This window comes from Triticum aestivum, chromosome 3B, assembly GCF_018294505.1.
Source record: "Triticum aestivum cultivar Chinese Spring chromosome 3B, IWGSC CS RefSeq v2.1, whole genome shotgun sequence".
NCBI classification, from domain to species: Eukaryota; Viridiplantae; Streptophyta; class Magnoliopsida; order Poales; family Poaceae; genus Triticum; species Triticum aestivum.
This window is the reverse complement of record NC_057801.1, coordinates 805,824,301-805,850,231: the sequence shown is the minus strand read 5'-3', so window position 1 is coordinate 805,850,231 and position 25,931 is coordinate 805,824,301. Positions and strand designations below refer to the sequence as shown.

Genomic DNA, 25,931 nt, shown 5'->3' with positions numbered 1-25,931 from the left:
GTCATATTGCTCTTTGCATGATCATGTAGTTGACATCGTATTTGTGGCAAAGCCACCATCATAATCTTCATACATGTCGCTCTTGATTCATTGCATACCCCGGTATACCGCCGGAGGCATTCACATAGACTCATATCTTGTTCTAGCTTTGAATTGTAAATCCATAAAAGTGTGATGATCTTCATTACCAGAGCATTGTCCCAGTGAGGAAAGGATGATGAAGACTATGATTCCTCCAAAAGTTGGGATGAGACTTCGGACTTTACAAAAAGAAAAAAAAGGAAAAAAAAAAGAGAAAGGCCAAAAAAAAAGAAGGCCAAAAAGAAAAAAAGAAAAAAAAGGGAATGAGAGAAAAAGAGAGAAGGGACAATGCTACTATCTCTTTTTCCACACTTGTGCTTCAAAATAGCACCATGATCTTCATGATAGAGAGTCTCATATGTTGTCACTTTCATATACTAGTGGGAATTTTTCATTATAGAACTTGGCTTGTATATTCCAATGATGGGCTTCCTCAAAATGCCCTAGGTCTTCGTCAGCAAGCAAGTTGGATGCACCCCCACTAGTTTTCTTTGGTTGAGCTTTCGTATATTTATAGCTCTAGTGCATCCGTTGCATGGCAATCCCTACTCACTCACATTGACATCTATTAATGGGCATCTCCATAGCCTGTTGATACGCCTAGCTGATGTGAGACTATCTTCTCCATTTTTGTCTTCTCCACAACCACCATTCTATTCCACATATAGTGCTATGTCCATGGCTCACGCTCATGTATTGCGTGAAAGTTGAAAGAGTTTGAGATTATTAAAGTTTGAAACAATTGCTTGGCTCGTCATCGGGGTTGTGCATGATTAAATACTTTGTGTGATGAAGATGAAGCATAGCCAGACTATATGATTTTGTAGGGATAACTTTCTTTTGGCCATGCTATTTTGAGAAGACTTGATTACTTGCTTAGTATGCTTGAAGTATTACTATTTCTTATGTCAATATGAACTTTTATTTTGTGTTATTTGGATCTGAACATTCATGCCACATTAAAGAAAATTACATTATGAATTATGCTAGGCAGCATTCCACATCATAAATTCTCTTTTTATCATTTACCTACTCGAGGACGAGCAGGAATTAAGCTTGGGGATGCTTGATACGTCTCCAACGTATCTATAATTTTTGATTGTTCCATGCTATTATATTACCTATTTTGGATGTTTATGGGCCTTATTCTACACATTTATATCATTTTTGGGACTAACCTACTAACCGGAGGCCCAACCCATTTTGCTGTTATTTTTTCCTATTTCAGTATTTCAAAGAAAACGAATATCAAATGGAGTCCAAACGGAATGAAACCTTCAGGAGCATTATTTTTGGAACAAATCTGATCCGGAGAGCCTGGAGTGCAAGTCAAGAAAGCTCCGAGGGCCCCACGAGATAGGAGGCGCCCCCCCCTGTAGGGCGCACCATCCCTATCTCGTGGGCCCCTCGGGCGTCCACCGATGTACTTCTTCTTCCTATATATATCCACGGACTCCGAAAACATCCAGGGGCACCACGAAACACAATTTCCACCACCGTAACCTTTTGTATCCGCGAGATCCCATCTTGGAGCCTTCGCCGGCACTCTGCCAGAGGGGGAATCGACCATGGAGGGCCTCTACATCAATATCCTTGCCCCTCCTATGAGTTGTGAGTAGTTTACCACAGACCTACGGGTCCATAGTTATTAGCTAGATGGCTTCTTCTCTCTTTTTGGATCTCAATACAATGTTCTCCCCCTCTCTTGTGGAGATCTATTCGATGTAATCTCTTTTTGTGGTGTGTTTGTAAGATCCGATGAATTGTGGGTTTATGATCAGATTTATCTATGGATATTAATTGAATCTTCTCTGAATTCTTTTATGTATGATTGAGTTATCTTTGCAAGTCTCTTCGAATTTTCGGTTTGGTTTGGCCTACTAGATTGATCTTTCCTGCCATGGGAGAAGTGCTTAGCTTTGGGTTCAATCTTGCAGTGTTCTTACCCAGTGACAGAAAGGGTTGCAAGACACGTATTGTATTGTTGCCATCGAGGATAACAAGATGGGGTTTATATCATATTGCATGTGTTTATCCCTCTACTTCATGTCATCTTGCTTAATGCGTTACTCTGTTCTTATGAACTTAATACTCTAGATGCAGGCAGGAGTCGGTCGATGTGTGGAGTAATAGTAGTAGATGCAGGCAGGAGTCGGTCTACTTGTTATGGACGTGATGCCTATATACATGATCATGCCTAGATAACGTCATAATTATTCGCTTTTCTATCAATTGCTTGACAGTAATTTGTTCACCCACCGTAATACTTATGCTCTCGAGAGAAGCCTCTAGTGAAATCTATGACCCCCGGGTCTATCTCTTATCATATTTGCTTTCAATCTACTTTTATTTGCATCTTCACTTTCTTGCATCTATATTATAAAATACCAAAAATATATTTATCTTGTCATACTTTCTCTATCAGATCTCACTTTCGCAAGTGTCCGTGAAGGGATTGACAACCCCTTTATTGCGTTGGTTGTGAGTTCTCAGTTTGTTTGTGTAGGTGCGTGGGACTTTTGAGGAGCCTCCTACTGGATTGATACCTTGGTTCTCAAAACCCAAGGGAAATACTTACGCTACACTTGCTGCATCACCCTCTCCTCTTCGGGGAAAACCAACGCTAGCTCAAGACGTAGCACAGTGCGATATTAGTTGCATCTTTCATATGATTTATAGCATGCACTGCTTCTAATTTGTTGAAATTCCATTTATGATGGGACGCTTTTAACTTGGCAGAATCATATTGGTTGCATCTTTCATGTGGTGACTAGCTTGCATTGCTTCTTATTTGCTGGAATGGTTTCTGCTTAGTTTACACAAACAGTTGTGAACATGCCATGATGTCCTGTTTTTCGTACATATTCCATCCTGGTATCATGTGTTTGCCTTACATCAACGTAGTGATTGTGAGTATCATGCATGAATGAGTTCTGCAGAGAGAATTTTATTGCTTTTTCTTGTCGGTTTACTTGACAATACAAAATCAATAAAGCGGAAGGAAGTTAGCAAGGCAGCGGATAAAGGTGCCCCTTCCAAATGGAGGTCCTCTATAGTTTCTACTCCTCCACACCCCCAAGATGATTTCCAAGACAACACATGCGTAGACACTCAACAAAGCTGTGTTTATGATGAGCACGTCTCCCCTAGTGCAGCATCACAGGTGCTCCCTCTAACTTGGCACTATTATATGTGGTTGCATGTTATGTGTGATGTCTAGCTTGTATTGCTTCTCATTTTGTTAAATTCCATCTTCTTACTTTACACATTATACTTGAATAAGACACGTGTTCCTGTTTCTAGAACATACAATGTCTGTCTATCACACGATGTTCTTACATCAAATTACTACTGTTGTGTAACCTGCAATAATCACTTATCATTAGACACGTTTGACTTCGGAGTGTGATATAGGTTACATATCACATTCTTTTCTAGCTTGTACTACTAATTTGTTGAAATGGCACTTATGACGAGACAGTTTTAACTTGGTAGAGTGATATTCGTTGCATCTTTCATATGGTGTCTAGCTTTCATTGTTGCTTCTAATTTGGTGAAATGCCTTCTCCTTAGTTTACACATCATAAGCTGTGAATATGCAATGCTGTGAATATGCAATGGCACTAATGACGAGAGACCTCTAACATGGTAGTGTGACGTTGTTTGCATCTTGCATATGATTTATTTCTTGTACTGCTTCACATTTGTTTAAACGCCATTTATGCTGAGACACTGTTAACTTGGTAGAGCAATATTTGTAGCATCTTTCAGATGGTGTCTACCTTCCATTGCATTGCTTCTAATTTGGTGAAATGTCTTCTTCTTAGTTTACACATCATAGTTCTGGTTATCTCTTCCGTCCTGTTTTTCATACATATTACATCCTCCTATCATGTGGTTGTCTAACATCAAAGTTCAGTTCGTCTACATCACGCATCAATTTGTTCTGAAGAACTAAATTGTTATTATTTTTTCTTGTCGGCTTGACTTAACATGGCACAGAGAAAGAGGAAGAAACACAGAATGGCAGGGAATGAGAAGCGGATGAATCCTGCAGATTCTGCTGGTACTGATGGTGTAATAGAAGGTGAAAGTCCAGCGGAAAATTCTACAAACATTGCATCCCATGCTACATGAGCTGCAAAAAAAGCCAAACAGAAACAAATAGCTGCCACCAAACAAGCAGAGACAACCCTAGTTCTTGCAACACCTACCACAGTACTACCAGCTGCACGACATACTCGTGCGTCAACTGAGCTAGCAGCACGTTCCCAAGCTCCCTTGCCACCTAACACTACTTCCCAAGCACTCTTGACACAAGACGAGTTGGCAATATCAGATGAACCTTGTGACCTTCAACAGCAAGAAGGTAGTTGCTGGAGTCAAGTTACAGTTGCATGCTTCTTTATATGTAGTCTCACAGTTTGATGTACACTAACATTTCCTATGTTCGTTGTTGGACTAGCACCTAGGCGCAAGAGGAAACAAACATCAGGGATAATACTCGATAGGTTAACTAAATCTAGAGGAGGAAGAATGGATATCCGTTTTGAGGCAACTTTAAAAAGGCCACGTGATGCTACAGAGTAAGCCAAGTTAGTATCAGAGGCAGCGGTTGCCGTTAGGTGTCATGTACGTATCCTCCCAACATGGATTCAGTACAGGAATGACAAAGACGAAACCCAGTTCAACACCTTCCTCGACCATTTATCTGTATGTATGGTTATGTATGGAAACTAGTAATATCGTCTTGCTCTGTCACATACTTTCTAGGTTGCTGATAATGAGACTCCCATAATTTTCAACAGATGAGGTTCAAGTTGGATAGCCAAGATGATGCAACCAGACAAGCTTGCACCCATGTTTTCAAGTCTGCTCTGCGACGGTATCGGTATAACTTGAGGAAAACTCACTTTGAAGGCAAGGCTAACAGTGAACTTGCCCAAACATCTCTATTGGAAAATATATCGGATGAAGACTGGAGGGGCCTTGTTAAACACTGGTCTGATCCGAAGTATCAGGTACATTATATATATGTGATCAGATCACATGTTGAAGTCCTATTGACGCATGTGCCACAAAAATCTATCTTCTTGTAGGTGAACTGTTCAAATAACAAGGCCAACCATACGAATGTGAAATTCCAACAGACGACAGGATCTCGTAGCTATATTGCACACTGCGAGGCTCTTGTAATTAGCTGCTATTTCACTCTTTTCGCTGTACGATATTATCAGATCTATATTGACTTGTTCGAAATGCAGAGGAAATCCCGCAAGGACCAAAAAGTACCTGAACCAAATGTTGTGGAAATCTTCAAGGACTGTCACACCAGCAAGAAGAAGGGTATGACTACACCAGTCAAACCCGCTGTTGTAAGTCCATAATCCTCATGCCTTTTAACTACTACTTACTCTGACTTGTGCCTTGAACTGCATGGTTTGCAGCCAATGTCTATTACTCTTTTCAATTTTATACACAATTGTCTTAGCGTATCATTGCACCTTACAAGGTTTAAAAGGGAGGAGTGATGTTCCTTTGATCTTGACCCGTAATCTAGTTCCGTGCTGGACTTGCCCACACAATGTTACAATTGCATGTTTGTCTGTTCTTAGTTGTTTTGTGATATGAATGATGTCATACTATGCTTACCGTATTATAAACTTCGTCTCTTTATCCTTAGCCCTCAATACAATGTGAAGAAATAGACAATACATTAGCGATGGTACATGGTCATATGTTTGGAACCTAGTTTTATTATGTACTTTGCAATAAAATACAACTAATATTTTACATGGGTTCACCAGAATAAGTTCAGTATATAGACCAAAGCTATTTTGTTTGATTTTGCTGCCTCCTTAATATCTTCTGTTCTGGTACTACTAATGTAAAACCTCAACTTTTCAGCGAGCTATGGAAAAAATGGTGGAATCGCCACCTTCTGAAGGTGGCGAGGCAACTATAACCGCAATTTCAGCTGTTGCTGCAGTGGGTCAGTACCTGTCCACTAACAGTGCCAAAAGCACGTTCCTGCGTAATACTGGGTTGGTTGTTAAGTCAATATCATCCAAACAGCCTCATGATCAAGATATGGAAGCTCAAAGCAATGTTGTATCTGCGCTCCAGACACAAGTCCATTCCCTAACAGAGGCCCTTTGTGAAACAAGGAGAAACTTTGCTCAATGTCGTCAAGATATGCATGGTTTTGAAACCAGACTATCAGACATTTGCTATGTTGTTCAGGAGCCTAGGTGAAATGAAGGCGAGGGTTATGGTGCTCCATCGGACAATACAGCATGAAAATGTAACAGTCAGGTCAAATGAACCGAGCTTCTGAACTTCTGGTGGTGCATTTATCTACTAGACTGTTAAGTTTTATGCCAACCTTCCCTTTGTTATATAGTTGTAATTTGTTTTGGTGCGATACAAAATTTATTCTTAACGTGCAGCCACCGGCTGAAAAAAACAGCAAGCCATTTTTGTATAGTGTAGGGTGTTCCCTATATTTGCACTGGTGGCGATCTTTGATGCCGAGTGGATGTAATCTGTGCAATCGCCTTAATAGCCTAGCGTTAGTTTCGGCCTTATTTATTTCCTAGTCTTCTTTTCCCCTGGTTTTCTAGTGGCCGCAACTACTCATGGGCCATATATGGTCCATAGGATCCATGGGTCTCCTGCGGGCCGTCGATAAATGGGCCTGTAATCGGTGGGCCTCGGGCCGTCGATAAATGGTCCTGTAATCGGTGGGCCTCGGGCTGTTGATAAATGGGCCTGTAATCGGTGGGCCTCGGGCCGTCGGATAAATGGGTCTACATGAGCCGTAATCGGGCGTAATTGGTATCGAACCAGCACGGTAACGGGCCGTTAACTAGCTGTAGGACTGCAAAAGCTTAATTCTGTCACAGGCATAACGGGTTGTTAATGGGCCAGAATATAGGACGGACTGGCCAGAAACGGGCCAACTCTTGCCATGGGCCGAATTTGGCCGATTAGGGTAACAGGCCAGTAACGGGCCGACTCTTGCCATGGGCCGAATTTGGCCCATTTGTGGAACATGCTAGTAACGGGCCGACTCTTGCCATGGGCCCAATTTGGCCCATTAGGGGAGAAGGCCAGTAACGGGTAGGAAGTAATCGAGGGCCGAAAATGAGCCCAAGAACGTATGGGCCGTCAATAGGCCGAAAGCTAACACGGGCTAGAAACGGCCCATGTAAATCACGGGCCGTTAACGGGTACAAAGAAAATTACTGTTCATTATGGGCTACAGTCACCGTGGGCCTGTAAAGGGCCAAAAGATACGAAGGCCTCATATGGGCCGAAAGACGTCGTGGGCCATACATGGGCCGAAAGTGAAATGGGCTGGTGTTATATTCGACGGCCCACATGACGTTGTTGGGCCCATTTCCTTTAGTGCCTAACGGGTCGTGAGTTAACGGGCCGTAAAATGGGCTATTTGCGAAGAGACCGTTAACAGGCTTTTCATGGGCCAACCCGTTAACTTTTGACCAAGTCAAACGGGCCGGCTTTGTAAGCTAAATGGGCCAATGGTGGGTCGTGGGACGTGTCGACATATCATAGGCGCCTATCTGACCCACTGAAGAGCTGACACATGTTTTTTCCGGCCAATAAGAATTTTACACGTGGAAATTTCCCATTGGTCGGGGCTGTTAACGGGTTATCGGATCCAAAACCCGACCCGATAGCTTAACGGCGTTCCGTTACGGTGGATGTCACGTGTCGGTCACCCTTGACGAAAGAACTTCTGTGACGTGCCATTTATCGTCATGGAAGTGGACACTTCCATGATGATAATTTTGGTAATGTCATGGAACACTTCTACGACAACACAGGTTTGACTATCTTGATTCTGTCATAAATTTGTCATGGATGTACATGCATGACAAAAAACGCGACCTACTATGACAAACACGTATCATCACGGAAGTGTATTTTTTTGTAGTGAATAGGCTCACTGTCCAAGACGTAAAGAACATACTCCACGTGCTGCGCCACCAAGGCGACATCTCCGCCCTGGCGACATTGCAGTCACCGCCGCCGCTTGAAGAAGGCACTACGAGCTGCATCCACCTTGGAGATGGCCAGATCGCGTACACCACCATTGTCCAGCAAGCCGGCGACCACATCGCGTCTCTACAACGTCCTCAAGACATGTAGTCCACACTAATCTCTTACTCCACGGAAGCACCGTCGGTGACAAACACGACGGCGGGGCCACACGACTCCCTTTGCGCGTACGTGGGATCTCTCGATGTGGACGACACCCGACAATGCCCGTACGTCCGAGCTTTGGAAATGTCCCTCCACGGCACCATCCATGGATTCTACCTCAGGGCGCTCGCAATGCTGCCAAGCTACGCCGCGGTACCACGTCCGCGGCATCCTCCTGGCCGGCCACTGCTATGGTCCCATGGACCCTGTCTCCAACATCATCCTCAGCGGCGTCTAGTATGACGCCATCTTCCCCCTCCCCATGGCCGACCGTGGGACGCAGGCGCACGACATCCTCGACACCCTAACCATTCTCAGGGTGGTCACTGGCTCCCTGCACGGCCTCATAGCTCTCCTCCACGCCACCTCCGGACATCAGCTACCGTTGCACGAGGTCCTGAAGTACCTCTGCTACACGCAGTGCAAATTGGCCACCATGTTACAACCACATCTACATCTGAACTCTCCCAGCCCTTTTGCCAGCGCCGCCGCTGCCGCCCGTCACCAGCAAGCATCCGCTTGGGCAACATTTCTTGCATCCTTGGCACCAATGAAGCTAGACCAGATCCGGTCCTTGATGATGAGTGCCACGACAAACAATACTGCGCTCTCTTATGATTCTTTTACCCAGATATACAACATTGTCAGAGAGGAAACTCACACGGCAATGATCCTGCCGGCTCCCAGACTATGCAGGACGGCGGCGAGCATCCTCACGAGGAAGAGGGAGACACTACAAGAAATATGTCAACTAGTGACCTTTTGTCAGTGACCCTCGAAGAATTGGTCATAGGTCTATGACCATTTCAGACCAATTGGTCAAAAGCTGTTCGGGGGGCTCCAAAACCTAAACCATTGCGACCATTTTGGTCAGAAAGGTCGTAATTTCCTTACATGAAATGGTCACAAAGCAAACAGTGCAGGTCCGCTGCCTTATTTCTAGTTGTTAATGACCAATATAGATGGTCATAACCTTGTAGATTGTGGTGGGTTGTGATGACTAGGCGCCATCTCATCAGTTTTGCCTATGTGTCATGTCCATGTGTCAATTTTTGCCCTAGGTTGTGAAGCAACCTATATTTCTGTTATTGAAAAAATTCCCAAAAAATTCTCATAAATTGTCTGGTTCATCAAATATGTCAAAAACCTTCCTTGCCTAGTTCAAAAATAATTCGAAAATATTCATTTTCCTATTCTGTTCAGAGAAGCACTTTGTGAAGGAAGTACCACTTTGGCATGGCCAAATGGTATCCATTTTCTATAGTGCTTTCCTATACCCAAATAACCATCCTCCACCAAATGCCAGCTCAAACCATTCATTATTTTGAGCCCAGCTTCAACATTCGTATTTATGTCCAGTGTGGTACTTTGTAAACCAAGTACCACCTAGGCTCCTCCTTTTGAGGTGAAAAATTGTGAAGACGGTCTTCTTAGTAACTGATCATCCTCGGCCGAAACTCACGCCCATTAGCCATGTGCATTTCCCGTACCGCAAATCAAACACTTGGCTGCTTATTCATGTTTGAGTATCGATCGGTCTCCTCGTGAGAATCTTATGTTGTGATTTTCTTCCTAGCACCTACCTGGGGAGTGCCCAACCCACTAGACATGCCTAGGCAGCCCAGAACACATGGCAACGCCACGGTCACAAGGTGACCACGCGGCGGGCATGCGAGCTTACGCGCTCTAGTGTTGGGTCCCTCGGCCACCGTCCAAACCTCGATGTCTCGCCATCAAACCATGTATTTATGATTAAATAGATACTTATTTACCTAGAAATGATTTTTGGAAAAAATAAAGAGCAAACTATGAGGCAGCTGCAGTTCAAATTTGACCCGCTTCCAGCTGAATCGACGGAAATTTGTCTTTTTCACGAGAGGTGGATCAAATTTTTTGACACACAACCATTTTATCAATTATGCATTAAATATGGCCTAGTATTTTATAAAATTGATTAGGTCCAATTTTGCAACAAATATATGGTAGGTCCTTCACAAAAAAATCATTTCATGCACTCGAAAAATGGAAAATGGTTTTTTCGTCCAAAGAAAATAAAACTTCCTTAGGCAACATTGTTTGCCATTCCAATATGCACCCTTGTGCACAATATGAGATCATTTGAACAAACTATGCCATGAATGTGGCCATAAGATTGATCATTTGGCTTGAAAGCCATGAATCTTCACACTTGATAGCTCATTTCTGAGAACACTTTTTTAAAATAATTACCGTATTACAAGTTTATTATTTTTCCTGCAAACTTGGTCACATATAATGACACAATGCAAAGGTTTTCCAATTTTTTGATTTTTTTGATTTTTTTATGCCCGTTTCAAAATGTGGTCAAAACGGCGGGCTTGACCGTTCCAAGCTAGTGGTTGAATATTGGAAAAAATTTGACGTTTCTCTAATTAAATAGATACTTATGTACCTAGAAATGATTTTTGGAAAAAAATAAAGAGCAAACTATGAGGCAACTACAGTTCAAATTTGACCCGCTTCCAGTTGAATCGGCGGGAATTTGTCGTTTTCACCAGAGGTGGATCAAAACTTTTTTCACCCAACCATTTGGTCAATTGTGCATTATATATGTCCTAGTATTTTATAAAATTGATTTGGTCCATTTTTGCAACAATTATTTGGTACGTCCTTCACAAAAAAACTCATTTCGGGCACTCGAAAAATGGAAAATGAATTTTCCGTACAAAGAAAATGAAAACCCCCTTAGGCAACATTGTTTGGAATTCCAAGATGCACCTTTGTGCACAATATGAGATCATTTGAACAAACTATGCCATGAATGTGGCCATAAGATTGATCATTTGGCTTGAAAGCCATGAATCTTCACGCATGATAGCTCATTTCTGAGAACACTTTTTTAAAATAATTGTCATATTACAAGTTTATTATTTTTCCTGGAAACTTGATCACATATAATGGCACAATGCGAAGGTTTTCCAATTTTATGATTTTTTTGAATTTTTTATGCTCGTTTCAAAATGCGGTCGAAACGACGGGAATGACCGTTCCTAGCTAGTGGTTGAATCATGGAAAACTTTTGATGTTTCTCTGATTAAATAGATACTTATGTACTTAGAAATGATTTTTGGAAAAAATAAAGAGCAAACTATGAGGCAGCTGCAGTTCAAATTTGACCCGCTTCCAACTGAATCGGCGGAAATTTGTCTTTTTCACCAGAGGTGGATAAAAACTTTTTACACCCAACCATTTGGTCAATTGTGCATTAAACATGGCCTAGTATTTAATAAAATTGTTTTGGTCCAATTTTGCAACAAATATATGGTAGGTCCTTCACAAAAAAAATCATTTCGGGCACTCGAAAAATGGAAAATGAATTTTCCGTGCAAAGAAAATGAAAACTCCCTTTGGCAACATTGTCTTGAATCCAAGATGCACCCTTGTGCACAATATGAGGTCATTTTTTTAATTTTTCATGTGAAAAGATAGAAGAAAAACAAAAGAATGCTTAGGTAGATTCTTTTTTGAAACATAACTTGTCTTTTTGATGAGAGGTGGATCGAAAACATTTTACATGTTAATATGTGGTCAAATGTACATAGAATGATGTCTTATAGTTTTGGAAATGGTGTGGTGCCATTTTGAAACAAATATTTTGTAGATTCTTCTCAAAAAAAAAGAATTTTGTCATTCTGAAAATAGAAATTAATTTTTTCCTAAAAACTCATTTCTCATAACACTTTTTAAAGATATTTGTCTTATTCCAATTCCAAGTTTGTTAGTTTCCTAAAAAGTAGGTCAGATTTGCTGAGAATGTTTTTTTATTTTTCATATCATAAAACTGTTTATATGATTCAACACCTTATTTTTAGTCGATTACGACCAATTTAGATGCTCATAACGTTTACTGGGTTCTGATTGGTCCATAGGCATGTCACGCGAATCGTGCCTCCGATGCCGTCGGATAGCCCCGGATCCGACGGCATCCCTCGTCCCCCTCACACTCTCATCCCTCGTGGACCAGTCCCTCTCACCCCCCTCGTCCAAACTCCAAAACCTAGCGTCCCTCGCCCCCGCACGCCGCCCCTTACTCCCTCGTCCCCATCTCCACCGCCGCCACCGTGCCCCTCCCGATCCAACCCGCGCGGCAACCTACCTCGCCGCCCCCACCCGCCGCCCCTACCTCGCCGCCCCCACCTGCTCCGCTCCGGGATCCATCCACCCAGTCATCTTCCTCCTTCTCCTCTCTGTCTCTCGATCCAACCGAAGCACTGCCGCCGACCCTTCCCAACCCCGGCCTCGTCCAGCAACGGCGACCCCTTCTCTCCCTCCCTCCCTCCACCTCCAGCAGCGGATCCACTCGAGCAGCATCTCAGGCCCCCGTCAGATCCACCCTCCTCGCGCTGGACGGAAACCCTAGCCGCCCGTCCATGGCGACCCACAGCAGCACCCAAAGGCCTCGGCGACGGCGGTATGGTATGAACCCCCCTCCTCCTCCCCCTCCCCCACTTCTTCTTCTCCTTCAAACTCCCTCTATCTCACCCCGTCTCTGTCTTTGCCTCTTCAGGTAGGAGCAACGGCGACCAGCGATGGCCATGGCGACCCACCGCAGCCTCCAAGACCTCGACAATGGTCGGTGCTACGGTATGAATCCCTCCTCCACCTTCTCTTCTACTTCTCCTTTTTCTCAACGTCTCCCCCTAACCCAAATCTCGTTTCGTCCCTTCCCTTCTTCTCTGTAGGTGAGGTACAGCAACCAGCGACGGGACGACGCCTATATCCACCGGTACAGGAGAGCAGCCATGGAATGGAAGGTCCGTTCCACCCGTTCTTTCCCGCTTGATTGACTCTATTTAAGAGTTCTTCGGTTTCAAGTGGATTTTCTTCTGGGCTCCATAAGTCAAAATGGAGACCGCCACCACATGGTATGTGCTGCCGTTTTGCTTGCCAGATTCCCAGTCCTGCGATGCCACTAGCAGCTAGATCTCCTTTATTGCCTAATTATCATTCATTGTTTTCTTAAGATCCGGTAGTTTTCCCTCACGGATTGACTTGATTCTGTGGTGTGTCACTTCAACCTGCACAATTGGACTCTTTTGAATCAAATGTAGCATAGGTTTGATTTGTTCAAGATGACTGCACAAATCATAGGGCTAACTGTCTTTATTCTGTGTACTGGATGTAGAACAGAGCGTCTCCTGTTTTTGGATACATAATGAATTAATGATGTTGAAATGTGCTACTGTAGGTTTCCATCAACCCGGAGTCGAAATCAAGGGCTGTGAACAGGGAGGTACTCAGTGAGCTAATCAAGTTGCACGGGAAGACATTGTGGCTTATGCGCCTCTGTTTTTTTGGGACTGCCATTGTGGCTGCTTCTTGTTGGTTGCAGTCAAAATCAGTGACAAGCTAGCAAGCAATCATGCGTGTGTGGCCATGGCCTTCTTTAGAATAGGGGTGCCACTGATCTACTAGAACTGAATTGCTCCCCTATTTTGCTGTGGTCGTATGCTCTGTGGTCACTGATGCATGTTGCATACCTGTAGATTAGGACCAAAATTTGAGCAGTTTCAGTCGTGCAGATTATAACTGAATCATGCCCTGCTTTGTTGTAGTTGTATGATCTTACTGCTGAATTGATTGTTGTATTGTTCAAACTGAAGTCTTCCAGTTGGCTTGCTACAATGTAGTATATCACTGTACTTCAGACTTATTGTAGAATTTGGGACTGGGCGCTTTGGAATTTAGCTGTAGTCTGTCCCTTAATTTACTCCGCACTTTGCTCTGCTTGGTGATCGGCCTGCCTTGCTACTCCATGGTCACTGATGTGTGCTGTATATACAGATTAGGACCAAAACTGGAGTAGTTATGACAACAGTTTGATATTCCTTTGCTAGCACATGTGCTTTATCTCTTAGCATATACTGTGATTATGACGTGTGGGCTCTTGGAAAAGCCATCTGTCTGTGTTTCTGTAGTTATTTGTATTAAGTGCTCCACATTTGTTTTTAACATGGACAATCCATAATCAGCTTGGTTGTTATAAGTGCAATATAAATTATCTTTGTTTAATTTGTATCTGATTCCACTGTTTGATTCCTCCCTAGATTTGTGTCTAGTTTAAACATTACATGGAATATTTTTCAGCAGTCTGGTAGGCAACGATGATATCAATATAAGAGGTTATCTTAGCTTGTTAGTGTGTGCTTAGTGAACTATATGAGCTCTCTTTATTGCATCTTGTATGCTCATACATTAGCATGAAATAGTATTCCTCATACAGTATATGGAATATTTATGAGCATAGTTTTTGTGGCATATCCATTTCACACCTGGCATCTGCCATTGTAACTTCATGCTGATGTAACATGTGAATCTGTTGGTCCTTCTTATTGTCTTTAAAGAAGTCAATGTACCTACCTATTTTTATGCTCTGTTAATATCTTTGATCAGTGTCAGTTGTGTCTCTTAGAGATACACTCCTACCTTTTCTGACTTGAGTTGTTAACTATTGTTCCATACTTCTGTTAGTTATAACAAAAAATCTTTGAATTTGGTACTGCATGAGTTTTTACTACTGCTAACAGGGAGTATTTGCTACTACTCAAACAGCGATTTTTTATGCACTGCTACCTGATGAGTGCTTTCTTGGTAATATTTCACCTTGGCATGCATATGTTTGTTCGGTTTGAACTTTGCATGACATGATATAATTATTTCCAGTGTTTTTCTCAACTTATTTTCATTGCCACTTGATATATAGTTAGCTTGTACTTGAAGTTGTGGGTTAATGTGGTGATTTTGTTCTACTTGGATGCATTGGTACCACCATAATTGAGTTCATGGATGCAATGGCAAGAAGATCATGGCTGTACGCATCATCAAGCACACCATGGAGATAATCGGCATCCTCACCGATGGTAACTCAATCTAGATCATCACTTTATACTCTCCTACCTTTGTGATGTTAGTATGCTTCTGCTGACTAGTATTGTTAGATCTTGCCAGTAGTAGAATGGTATTTCGTTTTAGGCACAATGTGTTGCAGCGAAGTCTTTTGCATGATCTGCACTTGCGCAATGCATATTTGTCTCTGTTTTCTTGTATGAACGAGTACCTCATTTTAAGTAGCTGGAGAACAAAAAGCATGGTACTAGCTGAATTTATGTTGTCATTCTAAATAATTGTCCTTTTTTGAATGGTCAATTCATACTATATATTGGCATCTGTCCTTTTTTTAATGGCCAATTCATAGTATATTTGGCTTTTGTTTTCTAATTCTTCTCTGCTGATTCATGACAGGAGCAGGTGCCTAGTTTGTGATCCTATTGAAGGAGCTCAATGCTGAAGAACATAACACTTGTAGAGTTCTGATGGCTATCTTGTATTACACTTGTAGAGCTTGTAACTGTTATTACACTTCTAGAGCATGTAAAGTATATGCTAAGAGCTTGTATCAAAAAGGCTGAAATATTAGGCCAGGCCCATGTAGCCGACCAGAATGACAAAAAATGATGACTAAAAAGGCTGAATTAATGGGCTCGGCCCATGTAAAAGACAGAATTGGATCGGGCTCATTCTAAGTAACGACCTTTTCAATTCGTCACAATTTTTCCACGTCAGATTGCCACGTCGGATCCGACGTGGCCTGGGCAGACAGCCAGTGACCAAAACAAAAGGTCATGGGTTCCACGACCTTTTGTTTTGGTCGTAAACGTCTACGACCTTATCCCAAAGAAGGTCGCTATAGTCAGTTTACGACCGCCAGCTTTTGACCTTCTGTTTTTTGTCACAAAAGGTCGCAAATGAAAAACCATGACCTTTCAGTGACCAATAGTGATGGTCACAAGTTGACATATTTCTTGTAGTGAGACATATGCTCACCAGCAGAGTTTCATTCGCGGCAGGATTGAACAGCTACTACTAGAATACGCGCGGCGCTATCCTTCGAAACCGAAGTATGATCTGGATTTTATATGTGGTGTAGCCATAACATTAACAGGTCACCAGGATCAATGCTACCACGTCAATTTCATGGCGGCTACCAAATCGACATCAAAGAATACACTTTTCTTCGCTGAGTTTTGGTGGGCATATCAAGATCAGTCAAAGCCCTCCGTATGCTGCCCTTTGCCCCAACCGTATCACATGGGTAAGTACTAAATAAGTACTAAATTTGCATCCATTTGATTCTAATTTGGTTCTGCCAACAGGTCGTTGCTACTATGGCAAGGAGTCCGCACGTAAGCTGGTGTATCCTGATGATTCCATTGACTACTTCTCGCGCGACATTACTCATGGTGGACTCATTGACACGGAAGGCATACTAGACACCGACTTTGTGTACTTCGACTCTGAGAGGGACGTGGAGGTTGCCAAGGTCTTGGAGAGGATGGGAAAGAAAGAAGAGGTCATGCAAAGGTCCTCTACTGGAAGGCGTGCTCAATGGACTACTGGTTTTTGCTAATTTCAATCATTTGAGTGAGTACCTTTCAACCAGCTTTATTTAGTTGGTTTATCTTCCAGTGTTAGGTTTATTCATGCTTTGAATTAATGTAGAAATGTTTGGAGAAAGCAGGAGACAGTTGTGAACGTGAATAGTTGGACGTGGATTAGTGTAAACCACGAACTTGTTGATTGCTAGCTCTTTCATTAACAATGGAAACAAAGTGATCAACCATTTGCCATCTGCCTCCGAGGTGATGGTTTACATCATTTTCATTATTACTGGATGTAAGAATAACACTAGCCAATTCATGTAATGTAGATACCCTTAGGCTGAATTTTACTAGGCAATTAAGCCAGGGAAGAATAACACCCATGATGCTTACCATTGCAATGACATGGTGGGTTGATCATCAGTGTTCTCGTGTACATAGATCAGTGCAATGTTGGCCTTTATTGTAAGGATCCTTCAAAACTGATGCTTCTAGAAACTCAAACCATCTTCCTTCTTCCAAGAGCTGGCATACTTATAGTTGGCACCTCCCCGGTCATAGTCTCTTGTTCTCTTTTCCTACTTACAGCTAGTTATCCCCTCCAATCATCGATCCTATTTCGTGAAGATCAGGTGCCTCCTCGCACATCTATTCCCCAAAGATGGTGTCGCATCAGATCGCATATTCATGCCAACTCCTTGAGTCTCTTGAAATGTGTTTACATAATTCTCTCGAGTGGTAGTAATTTCGCCTCTTTTTGTCACCTCGTCCTTGCACTATGCTCACCATCTGCACATTGCATCATGTACACAATGGAGGAGCTATGTCGTGCCCTCAACAATGTCGAATCAGACCCACCCTTCTCTTTTCCTCTGAGTAGGAAGGTTTTTCAGCTCCGTCATCAGACTCGGAACATCTAACCCTTGAATATGTGACATTTTTTGTACAGTGTGACCGAAATTTTGTATTATAACCAGCATGACATTTTGGTGAAACCTTGAGAAGCACTCTCTGGAGAAATAACGTCATGTGCAGTGTACCAAAGCATTGCAGAGCAATGAAATGAAGTATAAATATCACTCTTTGATATCCTCGTCTATAGAGGAATAAAGTGTTCAGTTTCATGAAGCATTTTAATACGATTTACTTAAAAAAGTCTAACTACCTAATAAATCAACAGTTTGGAGATCGATTAACCGAGGGATTAAAAAATATCTTCATGCAACCAAGCTCTAACTGGAAAACATGAACCCTGTCAATAGTTCTGTTTGTACAATGTGATTGAAGTAAACACATGTTAACAAAACATATTTGAATTTAATAAGAGAGGACTAACATGTAGTGCTGCGAATGTATATATGCCCTGGCAGTGCAACTAGTTAACAAACACATTCAATAAATAAGGGTGGAGCTACACCCCAGGCACCGAGCTCCCTGGCCCGAGTCGTGGCAAAAAATATATTTGTTGCCTACCTTATATATTTCTATATGGCGAGTGATACGCGCCGGCGCACCGGCCGAACTGTTCGGCCGGTCCAGCCCAAGCCGTGCGATGCGGTCAGCCCCAGCCGTTAGATTTCCGCGCGAGGCCACCACCGAACCAACCATTGCAGCAAAAAGAACACGTTTTTGTTGCAACCGTTGTACGAACAGCCACAATGAGAAAAACAGGGGAGCTCGATCCCCCGCGTCCGCCCATCCCCGATCCGCGGCAGTGGCGACCGGATCCGCCTGTTCTTCGTTGCCCGCAGCCGAATCACGTCTAGGAGGGGCTCCCCCACCTATCAAGCCGCCTTGGGATTGCTTCAATCATGTCGTACATACGTCATGACCTCCTTGCCGCCATGGATTTAGGCTCGAGCTCCGCTGCCGTTCATGGCCAGAGTCCCCTGAGGAGGCAGGGCCCTGGTGGTAGTGGACCGGTGTTGCAACGGTACTACAACCCTGATGTCTCATGTGTTTCTCGTTGGCTCCATGCATGCAGCAGCGTGTCCCCGTAGTTGCATCTCCCGGTGACGACGGTCGCAACTCCGGTGATGACGAACGCAGCTCCGGCATTCTGCGGCTGCAGGTCGCACCACCTCCGGCGACGAGCTCGTAAGAAAACTGTACTCTTCGTCGGGGTGTCGGTAGCAGCAAAAAGAACGCCCGGTTGTAGCAAAAAAGGGCAACGCTTCCAACAAATTAAAAGCTCGCCGGCACCATTGTAGCAAAAATGTTAACCAATTGTATCTTCTGTGGCTGCCGGTTGCAGCAAAAAAATGACACGGTTGTAGCAAGAAAAACATTGACGTCGACCGGCCGCTGCATATGGTGGTAGCAAACCATGTCGCCGGTGGTAGCAAATGAAGCCGTCGGTGGTAGCAAAACAAAAAACTAGTTCCAGCAAAAAAAGAATCAGCTACAAATACAGTAGTTGGTTCCAGCAAAAAAGTTTATGGGTTGAAGCTTTTTAAATGTAGGGTTGAAGCTTTCATGTAAACGGTTGCAGCTTTTTTTATTTGGGCAAGAAATCGATAGCAACAAAAGAATGTAGAAAAAAAAACACGCTGGTCGTAGCAAAAGATAACGGCAGTTGCAGCAACAAAATGTCGTTGTTGCAGCAAAAAACGGATGCAACTTTCGTCCGTCTGCAGTTGTAGATATTTTTCCCACCCCACAGCTTGAGCGGTTGGTGAAAAAAAAAGCTGACCGAGTAAACGTGGTGGGCGAAGGCCAGCATGATGGGCCAAGGAAAAAAAACAACGTGGATCGGAAGGTGCGGGAGCGCTGGATCGCTACCCGATCAAGCGGCGTGCGCGGGACCGGCCGAAACGCTCGGCCGGTGCACCGTCTGGGAACATTTCCCTTTCTATATGGGCACGAAACACAGCCCAACACTGGCCAAGCTGTGCCGCTTTCCTAACGCACACAGGAAACGATGCAGCAAATACGAGGTGGTTGCTATTTGGCGTGTAGGTTGCTATATAGTGATCTAGCACATACCTGCCTCATGCACCTGTCCAGCGTATGGGCTGGCTGAGTCTAGTTTTATTCCCTCCGGTTTTGGGAAGGTTCAAGAACCTTCGCCGAAAAGGTTTTCCATTCTTTTCCCTTTTTTACTTTTTAATTTTATTTTTTATTTTCTTTTAATTTTCATTTTCGTTTTTATCTTTTTTTTCATGTTCGTTTTTCCTTTTAATTTCATTTTTTATTTTTATTTTGCAAAAATCTTTCAAACTAACATTTGGAAATCATGAACATTTTTTGAATCATAAACATTTTTCTTCAAATATTGAACAATTTTTAAAATCGTGAACATTTTTTAAAATCATGAATGTTTTAAATTCATAAATAGTTTTTTGAAACCATAAACATGTTCCAAATTCTCAAAAAATCTATTCAAATTACCGACTAAATCGCGAACATCTTGTATTTTAATAATTTTGGAACACTTTTGGAATTCACGAATTCACGTAAAAATTCCCAAACACGAAGCTAGATGTGTGCATGCCAACGGTCGTTAGGTTTGATTTTAGCACGCATCAACGCCCGGGAGGCGAGATACTCGTCCTGCCTGTGTGCAGCCCCCCCCCCCCCCCCCCCCCCCGCGTCGCCCTGCTTAGGCATGCTGCTCCAGCCGCGTGCCACCACGCCGGCCCTTCTCGTCCATCGGCGTCTCTCCTACAATAGCCTGCTACTTCTGCTCCTACTCTGCTAGGCAAGGCTAAGCAGCCAGATTCAGGAGGCTGCTGTCATTGGGTAATTTTCTTACCCAATGGAAACTGAGAGCGGCTGAGAGTATCTATCCTTGTATTATTGTTGTATGAGAAATTTGAATTGAAATCTACATGTATGTATTCATTATAAGTCTTTGCCTATATGCACTGTTGAATTCAAATTGATGCATTTGTTTTCAATTTCAGTTGATGTAGTAGAAATATAAAATAAAGTAAAACAATTGATTTTGTACTCTTTTTTATACTTGTATTATTATTTGTAGCACTGTCATGCTTTATCTCTTTCGTTAAATCATTAAGAATTAGGTTTTAATTGTAAATTTATTTAGCATTGAGCTTCATTCTCTATGTTTTTGCATGTAATATATTTTGGAATGTTATATGTGTTCTTGGGGTAGTTATAAGTATGTAAATTATCCTATGTCGCGAAAATAAATTTTGGCCCGGGGTTTGGTGAAATCTATGCTCCGCTACTCAATACACAACATGATACCAATACATGATATGAATAATATATCCAACTTCCTAAACAATGGCATCAAAGTACTCAGGTAACTCCTAATTAGTTGCACAATTCTAATTTTAACCGAAGAATAAAACATCCATAATAATATATTGGCATAAACATAATATGAGATAAACTGAATGTATTGGATCAACACCAGCACACACAAGAACAAACACACCGAGCATGGCTATATTCATCAGCACGAAGGCTGGTACCACACGATAGCACGCCGTGTGTGGCGACGAGATCGTGGCGGCCATCCTCTCTGATTGTGCTTTATCCATTGGCTACCCACACATGCTAATAAGGTCATGGTGAATCCCGCTGCTGGAGGGCTGTGAGGTGGCGGTGATGATATTGTTGGGTTTGGGGTCCTCCCGGCACCTTCCTCATTCAGCCGAAGCACGACACGACAACCATTGCAATTGTTCTCCCAAACCCAACTGGCGAGCGCGGCCGCGCTGAGGAGGACCCGGCGGGCTGAGCAAGAAGGTGAGGAGGACCTGATCGGGTTGAAGGAAGGCAAGATCGGTGAGGTTGACAATGGGGATGGGAAAACGAGTGAGTAACTGTGGAGGAGTAAGTCACTCTAGACTTAGAGACATGACATAGTATTGTGTGCAATGCAGGGTTTGGCCCCTGCATGATGTTATGTTCTGTAGTAGTGTAAGTTTATTCACCTGGTATGTCTAGCTATTCTAGTCTTATTTAAGCATTAATTAATTTAGAAATGTTTGTACATCAGTAGGTACAGTAATTAACATCAAAATCTTGGTGTGGTTTTAGTGTACAACTCGTACACCAATATGATTGTGTGCTTATGTTCATTAACAACTGAAATGGAGTAATCAACTATCTGCCATGTTGCTCCTCAGTGATGGTTACATCATTGTTACTACATGGAAAAGAAATTCATGTGTCTTAGATACCCTTAGGTTGAAGTATCCTGGATGATTTGGTTCTGGAAGAATAACACTCTCGCTGTTTAACATTGCAACAACATCTGACATGGTGGGTCGATCATCTGCACTCTCTTGTACACACATCAATGCAATGTTAATGTACCTCCTAGCATCTGATGTACAGATCTCCTTTGCAATTGATGCATCTATAAGCTTAGCCCATGTTCCTCCTTCCCATAGTTGCCATGACTGCAGAAAGCGAGAAAGTATCTTCATCGTATGAATATACATGATAAAACTTATAAGTCCAGTACTCCATCTGTTCTTAAATATAAGTCTTTGTAGAGAGTCCACTATGGACTACATATAGAGCAAAATGAGTGAATTATACTCTAAAATGCATCTATATACATCCATATGTGGTCCATAGTGGAATCTCTACAAATGCTTATATTTAGAAATGGAGGAAGTACAAAAGTAACACGCTAAACACACGAGGGTTTAGAAAATGCTCACATATCCAAGAAGGTTAAGAAAGTCTCCGTACTGATAGAAACCCGAATTCCTTTTTCCGCTAAGGATCTCAAGAAGTAACACAGCAAAGCTGAACACATCTGATTTGATTGAGTAAATGCCTTCAGATGCATACTCCGGAGACATATAACCACTGAAATGAGTTAGAAGCACAAGAAAATATTATATCAAAATATATGATTCGGTTCGTCAACTAATTAATGGTACTGTAGGCACTACTTATGTTGTAATTTGTAATTGAGGAATATGCTTACTATGTTCCTACTACCCTCTTTGTGCTTCCCTGAGTATCATTGGAGCTGAATATTTTGCTAGGCCAAAATCAGAAATTTTAGGATTCATGTCCTGGTCCAAGAGAATGTTGCTGGCCTTAAGGTCTCGGTGTATGATGCGTAACCGAGAGTGCTTGTGGAGATACAGAAGACCTTTGGCTATCCCTTCAATTATCGCACGTCTATTGTTCCAATCAATAAAAGTTGTCCTGTTTCTTTCTGCACATTAGAGAGAGCATTTTATAGCATGTATGGACCACAATGCAAAATATTATTAAAAACACACTATGCATACCAAATATAAAGAAGTCCAAGCTCTTATTTGGCAAATACTCGTACACCAATAGTTTTTCCTCTCCCTGAATGCAGTATCCCAAGAGCTTGACAAGATTATTGTGTTGTAATTTTGCAATAAGTTCTACTTCATTTTTGAATTCTGTAAAACCTTGTCCTGAATGCGAGGCAAGCCTTTTGACTGCAATTTGCATTCCATCCGCTAATTGGCCCTGTAAATATGTACAAAACAAAATTGGAGGCATCATTTTTTATTGAAATGACAAAATAAGGATTACAAGTCATCCATTGCAAAATAAGAAAAAATAAACAAGGTATCAAGATTTTCTGAACTTTTATTTCTGCAAAGTACTATGTATTTTCAGCGTACATGCAAGATGTATTTATTAATGGCCAGCCAACATTAGATTTATTCAGGGTAATCGTTACTATATATATTTTATAATGAACTTAGAATTGAATCTTTTCAAGACAATGCATTTACCTTGTAGACAGGGCCAAAACCACCTTGTCCAAGTAGATTTTCTTTGGAGAAGTTATGTGTAGCATGCAATATCTCAGAAAAGTCAAAGAGAGTGAACTCTGAACTCTTCTCCTCCAACCTCCAGACCAGTTCGTCTTCTTCCGGTCTATTTGTGGCAGCCAGCTGGTCGTTTAAGTTTACTTTTCCTAAATTGAGAGAACATACAAATATACATCATTAATCTGGGACTGAAACTTAACCTAGCTGGCTACATTAATAAATTTCAGTTTTTCGAGGAACATGTTCGTGAATGAGCCATCATTGGAACAAACCTTGTCTTCTTCTTCTTCTCATCCATACAACATAACAGATAACAGTATTGACAGTAGTGGAGCCACCACAGCAATAATCCACAACACCCTCTTGCGTGAGTTGCGTCCTAAGGGAAAAAAAAGACTAAATCATGTATAGTTCTCATATAGTATAAATAAACATGGATTCATTTAGTGATAGAGAAAATATATTTTTCTGCTAGGCAATAATGGAAAATCAGCTTGACAAATTAAACATGGGTCAGCCATATAATTGACAAAGGAAATTTCACCCATTTTTCCGTGACCTTTGAACCGTTCCGATTCTAGCGGTTTACCCCTTAGTCAATGAACCTCATTTTCTCTTTGATTCACTTAGCTTATTTTTTAAAAACTTAGTTCTTCTATTTATTTATTTTTATTCATCTGTTCTAAGCTCTGTCTGCTAGTACCTGTGTAAATAGTGCTAGGACGTATTTAAGAAGCTACTTATCATAAAGATCTAATAAGCGATTTTTGTAAGTGGAGATTACCATCATGTGCAAGAGTAAATCAGCTTGCCATGAAAGATAATTTAGTATAGATTATACTCCCTCCGTTTCAAAGTAGTTGTCATGGTTTAAGTTCAAATTTGAACTAAAACCATGACAAATATTTGGAATGGAGGGAGTCTATATATCAGTACAAATAATTTATTTTTACTGGCTGTATGCATCTCAACGCAAAGTTCGAGGGAATTCCCTCATTTAAAAAGCTTTTCTCCATAATTTTTCTGAATCAATTATAATCAAATAGAAGCAGTGTTGGCATGTCCAATTAAGTATGTCCTGGAAAGGGTGAGGAGTTTACATACCCTGTTGTTCTTGAACGGTTGCCTGCGCCTCCGGGAGAGGCGCAGCAGCTGGTGGATGTGACTGGGAATGTGGGTACCTGGTAGCAGGCGTGGGCGCTGGCGTAGTGCCATTGACCGCCGGAATTGCAAGCATGGGGACCCCTTCGTAGAAGTGGTATAGCTCGTACCTCATGCTACACCATCTCCCAAGAATTCGACCACCTTGCGCTCCATCTAGGAACTTGAGCGTATGCTTCAAAACAAGCTGTAAGCAAGCCGCGCAGTCGTCGGGCGTGAGGTCGGGCGTGCACTGCATAAAGCAGTACATCGTTGGGACGCTGTTGACGCCTAAGCGTGAGGTGGTGAACCTCCTCGAGCTGTTTGCAGCCGCTTGGGCCGTGCTGTTCAGAAGCATGAACAGCAAGTGCGTGATGGAGTCGACACCTGTCGTGAAGTTCAGGGTGTTCCCGAGGTTGATCCACTTCATCTGATCTTCGGTACTGTTGGCAAGGAGAAAATTATGGTTGGAGAACCTGAGCATGCAGTAATCGTAGTACGTGCTGGCTTCCTTATTGTACGGGCAGCTCAGCTGCGCATCTTTGAAGGCGGCAGCCACGCAGCTCTCGCAGTCGGAGGCGTCGGTGATGTCCCCGTGGCAGAGCGTAAGGGCGTAGATGATATCCGGAGCATGGCCCACGGTGGCGGTGGCGAAGAGGCTGGTGTTGGACACAGCCTTGTTGGGGAGGGTGGACGAAAGGAGCATGAGGTTGGCTTGGTAGGTGCTGTTTGATGCATAGTTGCCGCTGTCACCGCACACTAACCATTGGGCACCAACGAAGGGCAGGAGCAGCAGGAGAAGGATGGGGACGATAACCATGTCCATCGACTAGCTTACGCAGGGCAGTGGCACAAGATCCTTGATGGTTTCTTATTTATTATGCAAAATAATGCAACACCGAGTCACTCCTATATATCAACATCACATTCATGGTGATGTGCTGGGATGTCTGTATTTAGTTAGCCGGCGAGAGAGACTAAAGACTTTATGCTTGACTGACCGGCGTTTGAGTGGTGTGAAGACCGTAGACCAAACCTGTAAAGACCGAGACCAAATTAGGAAAGACTTTGGTTGCGTTGCGGTCTTGCGTTTCGTAGCCAGCGGAGATGGAATCACAGGGTCGTGGACATGATGGGTGATGACGACAACACCGACGCCAGTATCTCATGTCATGTGGCATCCGTCGGTGTGTACCGGGTTTAAGTTGTTTTTGATATGTTGTTTCGTAAGCCGTTGGTGCTCAAAGACAGATTTGCTCCGGTTTATCGCTCAATTTTTTCATAACTCATGAGACAAGTTGAGTAGAACTAA

The 25,931-nt window shown here is 42.6% G+C and overlaps 1 pseudogene; it reads right to left on the bottom strand.

Moving 5' to 3' along the window:
- Positions 1-21,835: 21,835 nt before the first annotated feature.
- Positions 21,836-25,445, bottom strand: LOC123067965 (cysteine-rich receptor-like protein kinase 10; annotated as a pseudogene).
- Positions 25,446-25,931: the final 486 nt, after the last annotated feature.